Consider the following 6,407-nt stretch of genomic DNA (forward strand, 5'->3'; position numbering starts at 1 on the left):
TGTTGCCGTCCAGTGGATCACTTGGAAGATGGGATGGCGCGTCGTGGTCTTCAGACACGAAAGCAGATTCTGCCTGCACGTAGGTGACTGTCGTTTACGCGTACAACGTAGACCTGGTGAACACTGCCTCCTAGAGTGCATTTGTCCAAGACACATTAGCCCCACACAAGACCTATGGTCCGGCGTGCTATAAGCTACAACTCACGTTTAGCTTTCGTGTTTCTGAGGGGAAGTTGACCAGCGCTCGGTACGGGCAGAATATTGTCAAACCCGTTGTTTTGCCGTTGTTGCAACGGAAAGTTGATGTGTTATTCCGACAGAATAATACTCGCCCACACGCTACCCGTGAAACTCAATGTGCTCTGTATGACGTGCAGCAACTTCCATGGCCAGCACAATCTCTGGACTTGTCTCCAGTCGAGCATTTGTGGGATATTATAGGATGAGAAATGATCCACATTACTCGTCAATTTAGAACTCTTACAAAACTACGTGAACAGGTCGAGCAGGCGTGGAATAACTTATCTCAGGACAGTTTTCGCCATCTGTGCGATCGACAGGATACCAAAGTCAGTGTCTGCATTGCCATCCATGGACGCTACATCACGTAATAATACGGGTGTTCCAGCATGGGTTGCCGGCCGGAGTGGCCGTGCGGTTCTAGACGCTACAGTCTGGAACCGAGCGACCGCTACGGTCGCAGGTTCGAATCCTGCCTCGGGCATGGATGTGTGTGATGTCCTTAGGTTAGTTAGGTTTAATTAGTTCTAAGTTCTAGGCGACTGATGACCTCAGAAGTTAAGTCGCATGGTGCTCAGAGCCATTTGAACCATTTGAACCAGCATGGGTCGGTACTTGGTACCTCAGAACCCCTTGTGCTATTGATATGTAAACGTAATCATTTCGTTTACTCCTTAGGTACTGTTGCAACAATAAATCTTGAGAGAATTGGAAATCGTTTCTCGGCCCTCTTGCTAAGATCAAAGTGTGGTGTAGAAACCGCTAAAACGATGTAAAATTCTTTCCGGTAGTGTAGTAATAAAGCTTAAGGAAAGGTAGGTTAAGCAAAAACAATACGTTCGCTATTGAATAAATCACTGAGAAAATCAGAGAGTTCAACAGAGAGACTTTTACTGTTCATGGGGTACGCGAAAGGTTCCGATAAAGTAAACAGAGAAAAGCTATGGTAGATACTGAACAAAAGAGCAATATCTCCGCACATAAAAAAGATATCGGAAAGCATCTATCAAGGATAAGGTATCACCATTGCAGGAAATGGAAAATCTGAGACCGAGACATATTTGGGATTAAAACAAGAATGCAGTTTGTTGCGATTAATTTTTAGTATTTACATCGACGATATGCTGAGCCAACGGATAAGTAATTTAAGTTTTTATACTTATGACTTCAACGAAAGGAGCTATTCTACGACATTACTCTTGGCTGATAATGAAATTGTAGTCGCTGATAGCGAGAACACACTCCAAACAGCAGCTCATATTTTATCTACAACAGCTAAGTTATATAGCCTGTTAGCATCTTAAAAAACAACAAAAGAAAAGAAAAATGGCTTTCAGGGGACAGGAGCCAGCTGGCAGCAAAATAATAATTAATGATCAGAAAATAGAAAGAGTTAACTCGTTCATTTTCTTAGAAAATACTACCTCATTCGTGATAGAATTGGACATACAAAATATTATAAAATTATTTGATAACATTAACAAAACAAGCTGTGGAACCTTTAGAACTTAATTATAAGGGGCAGTAAAATGAAAATGAGATGGAAAAAAGTAAGTAAACTGTTTACTGTTTCAAAGATAATCGTCACGACTTTTATACGTTTATCCCACGGTGACACAAGACAGCCAGTGCCGTCATGCAGAAACGTTTGCGGTCGCCTACGGAACCGTTGTAAGTAGGCTGTTTAGGTTTTTATGTTGGTAACGCCACGTAGTGCTCTGTATGAAAATCACTGGCTGTGCTGTGCGGAGTTTTGATAGCGGATGATCTGGACAGAGACAGTAAATTTGTAAGACTGGATATCATGAACTGATATATATATCATGACCTTTGAACACTATTAAGGTAAATACATTGTTTGTTCTCTATCAAAATCTTTCATTTGCTAACTATGCCTATCAGTAGTTAGTGCCTTCAGTAGTTTGAATCTTTTATTTAGCTGGCAGTAGTGGCGCTCGCTGTATTGCAATAGTTCGAGCAACGAAGATTTTTGTGAGGTAAGTGATTTGTGAAAGGTATAGGTTAATGTTAGTCAGGGCCATTCTTTTGTAGGGATTATTGAAAGTCAGATTGCGTTGCGCTAAAAAATATTGTGTGTCAGTTTAAGCACAGTCATGTATAATTTTTCTAAGGGTACGTTTCACCGTGATTGTACCCAGACGTGCACCTCGTCGTCTGAAGCAAATCGACGACCAGAAACGTCTTTCTTCAGGGCCGATAAAGTATGGAAATCAGACGGGGAGAGACCAGGACTGTACGGGGGATGTGTAAGGGGAAACTTTTGAGGCGTAGTCGAAGCAGCCCTGCGGACACCTGGGCGGGCATTACCCTGCAACAAAGTCGATCCACTCGTCAAGCTTCCCGTGCGGTGGGACTTTCCGCAAAGTGTCCAAGTACCGCGGTGCGTTAATGGTGACGCCGTGCTGCACAAAGATAATGAGCAGCGCGTCCTGCGGCCAAGGGAAAGGTTCTCATTACTTTCGCGGAGCTGGGGTGCCTGTCGTTTTTATTACGCTGTAGAAGTTTGGCTGAAAAGCCCATACACGTTGTCCATAGAGTCACGATCTGTTCCAAATCTATTTCCATATTTTTGGAACCCTCAAGAACGACATTCGTGGCCCTCGACTTGCTTCGGTCGAAGAGGTGTACGTCCGGGTACAAACGCGGTTCCGTAGGCAGCGGCAAACGCTTCTACATGAAGGCATTGACCGTGTCGCCTCACGGTGGGTGTTGTGGCTTGGCAAGAGAGCCAACCCACTATGAGAGGAAGCCGAAAGGCACGCGTTTTAGCTCACGCAGGCTGGCGTGAGGTCTGGAACAGGTCAAGGAAATGAGACTAACAAAAAACGTACGTAGCTGCTGGAATACTTAACTTTAATCCATAATTGGTGAACATCGCTCTTGACGGTACATGTTTTACAGCATCAATAGTAACTGGTAATGGCGCCTTGCTAGGTCGTAGCAAATGACGTAGCTGAAGGCTATGCTAACTATCGTCTCGGCAAATGAGAGCGTATTTTGTCAGTGAACCATCGCTAGCAAAGTCGGCTGTACAACTGGGGCGAGTGCTAGGAAGTCTCTCTAGACCTGCCGTGTGACGGCGCTCGGTCTGCAATCACTGATAGTGGCGACACGCGCGTCCGACGTATACTAACGGAACGCGGCCGATTTAAAGGCTACCACCTAGCAAGTGTGGTGTCTGGCGGTGACACCACAGTGGGATGAATGTGTAAACAGTTTCGGGGGTCACTTTTGAGATAATGAACAGTGTAGTTACTTTTTTCTGCATCTGTCTCCATTTTACTGCACCCAAAGTTCTATAAAACTGTGTCAGTACCAATCGTGACATGCGGAAGTGAATCGTGAGTCGTAAAAACAAGAAATTAACAAAGAACACGAGCATCGAAGTTACGATTCCTTAGAACAGTAGTACTCAGTATCCGACAGGCAGAGGAATCTATCAGAGAAGAATTGGGACAACATTTATTTATTTATTTATTTATTGTCAAATTATAGAACTCTTCTCTTGAAGTTTTCGGGCTGAGAGGCCGTGGTCGATGTATAAAATTTCCACCTAACGTTTCGTCTCCATCGAAAAATCGGCAGTAGCTGAGCATGTTTTTCGAGATGGGAACCACGAAACTAAATTTAATGGGACAAGCGTTCTCGCACGAACATCCCATTATCATGCGCGCTTGTATAGAGAAGCAATAGATTCACAAACACCTTAATAATTTTAATAGAAAAGAGGAAGTTTTAAAGTTGGACAGAATGTGGATGTCGACGTTGCGCCAGCAGAATGACAATCGATTATTGTTAATCGAGAATGAAGACGCCTTCCAAAGATAGTCATGCCGTCGGCATCACGTGACGAGTGGTGGTGCCCTCTATGCGCTCTATAAAAATGCGAGAGTACCTGGAGCCTCAGTGGCAGTAGCCGAGCGACCTCAGAAGATGTCTCCCGCAGATGGAGACGAAACGTTAGGAGGAAATTTTATACATCGAACACGGCCTCTCAGCCCGAAAGTTTCAACTGAAGGCAACACCGGCCGTGAAAGCTTACATTGTATGATTAAATTATAGAACTGTTACCTGATGTTGTAAAACAGGTCGTACATCTTACAATTTTCGTTTTTCATCTTTTTTGCAGTTTTCTTTTCTGTTGTTTTACCTGCAACATTTACAAAGAATAGTACTTTTCAAAATAACAATAATTTAACACAATTTTGGTAAACATTTTTGGAATACAGTGATCAATTAATTGTTATATTTAGATTAAAGTTCAGTCTTGATCACGTTATGTCTGTTTTAATGAGTAACCGGTTTCGGTTTTTTCTATAAAACCATCATCAGACCCATTGGCTCCCTTGGGTTGGTAGGTGGAGCTCTCCTTGCTGCTGTGCAGTCAACTGTCCAACTGCACAGCAGCAAGGAGAGCTCCACCTACCAACCCAAGGGAGCCAATGGGTCTGATGATGGTTTTATAGAAAAAACCGAAACCGGTTACTCATTAAAACAGACATAACGTGATCAAGAATGAACTTTAATCTAAATATAACAATAATTTAAGGTTGAAATACAAATAATTTTTTTAAGAAGAATATAAAAAGGTGATAGGATAGGAGAGATTTGTTAGTGCCATGACCGATTGTCACTGACGGTCACTACCTCGAAATTGTTTCTTCGAGCTGTTGACCACCAATCACACACACAGTAGCACAGAGACACACACAAACACAAATTAGTTATTAGTAGAGAAATAGTATTACTAATCGTATGTATTAAGTTTAGGTGCTCATCCGTGTACAGCATTTGGTGATTTCTTGGCTAGATCGCCAGCACCTTATGCTTATTTACGGTCACATCTCGTCTTCCTCCTCCTGTACCTCTTCATTGACACTATTTGCACTGTCACTGTCAGTGTGGGTGTCGCTGTCCACCATCTGGAGATTGTTGTTACCTTCCATATAGGCATGTCTGTTGTGTCATGTCCGCAGGTACTCTTCATGTGTTGCCGGCCTCCACATCTACAAGCCGACCAGTGTGGCCGAGCGGTTCTAGGCGTTTCAGTCCGGAACCACGCTGCTGCTACGGTCGCAGGTTCGAATCCTGACTCGGGCATGGATGTGTGTGATGTCCTTAGGTTAGTTAAGAACTTTTAACATTGCAGCGCGTCAGCAAACGTGAATAATTTAATGATTATAAAGAATCTTCCTCGATTGCAAATAGAAACCGGATGTTGACCTAGGATTCGGCGCGTATAACTACGCCTTCTTCGGAACACGCTAAAACTACAAACTGCCTAAAGAGGCACCATGCCTTTTCAGACAGTTTGTAGTTTTAGCGTGTTCCAAAGAAGGCGTGGTTATCCGCGCCGAAGCCTGGGTCAACATCCGGTTTCTATTTGCAATCGAGGCGGATTCTTTATAATCATTAGGTTAGTTAGGTTTAAGTAGTTCTAAGTCTAGGGGATTGATGACCTCAGATGTTAAGTCCCATAGTGCTTAGAGCCATTTGAACCATTTGAATATTCACTGTTTGTGAATACGTTTAATTGTGCCCATTGCTCTTCGTGCCGTGCGGGATTAGCCGAGCGGCCTGAGGCGCTGCAATCATGGGCTGTGCGGCTGGTCCCGACGAAGGTTCGAGTAGTCCCTCGGGCATGGGTGTGTGTGTTTGTCCCTAGGATAATTTAGGTTAAGAGGGACTGATGACCTTAGCAGTTAAGTCCCATAAGATTTCACACACATTTGAACATTTTTTTTTTTTTTACTATTCGTCTCCTAATGCTGTGTTTATGTCTGTTTGTGTGTAATGTAAGTGTAGTGTATGTCTGCAGTTCACATACTGCCCGCAGAAAAAGGTAGTGTGTTCTGGGGAACCTTCTTCCCCGCCTGTGCATGATGTAGGTGTCTGCGTCAGACTCACGCGGTTTAGGTGCGTGGGCTTAAGGTCCGTGTCCGGTTAAGAAATGTACCATACCGCGACTGGGCTGGATATGTTTCATTGTGAACCGCTCCCTTATGTCAGGGAAGAATTCGGAATGCTGTGGAAATGAGCAGATTAAGGAAAACACGAAGGCAAGAGGACACATTTAACGCCCTGAATAACCTAGCAGATGCAATCTCAAGCTAAGTCCTCAAAGAGTACCTGAGAAACAATCAATG

The sequence above is a fragment of the Schistocerca serialis genome, chromosome 8, assembly GCF_023864345.2.
Source record: "Schistocerca serialis cubense isolate TAMUIC-IGC-003099 chromosome 8, iqSchSeri2.2, whole genome shotgun sequence".
In the NCBI taxonomy this organism is placed as follows: Eukaryota; Metazoa; Arthropoda; class Insecta; order Orthoptera; family Acrididae; genus Schistocerca; species Schistocerca serialis.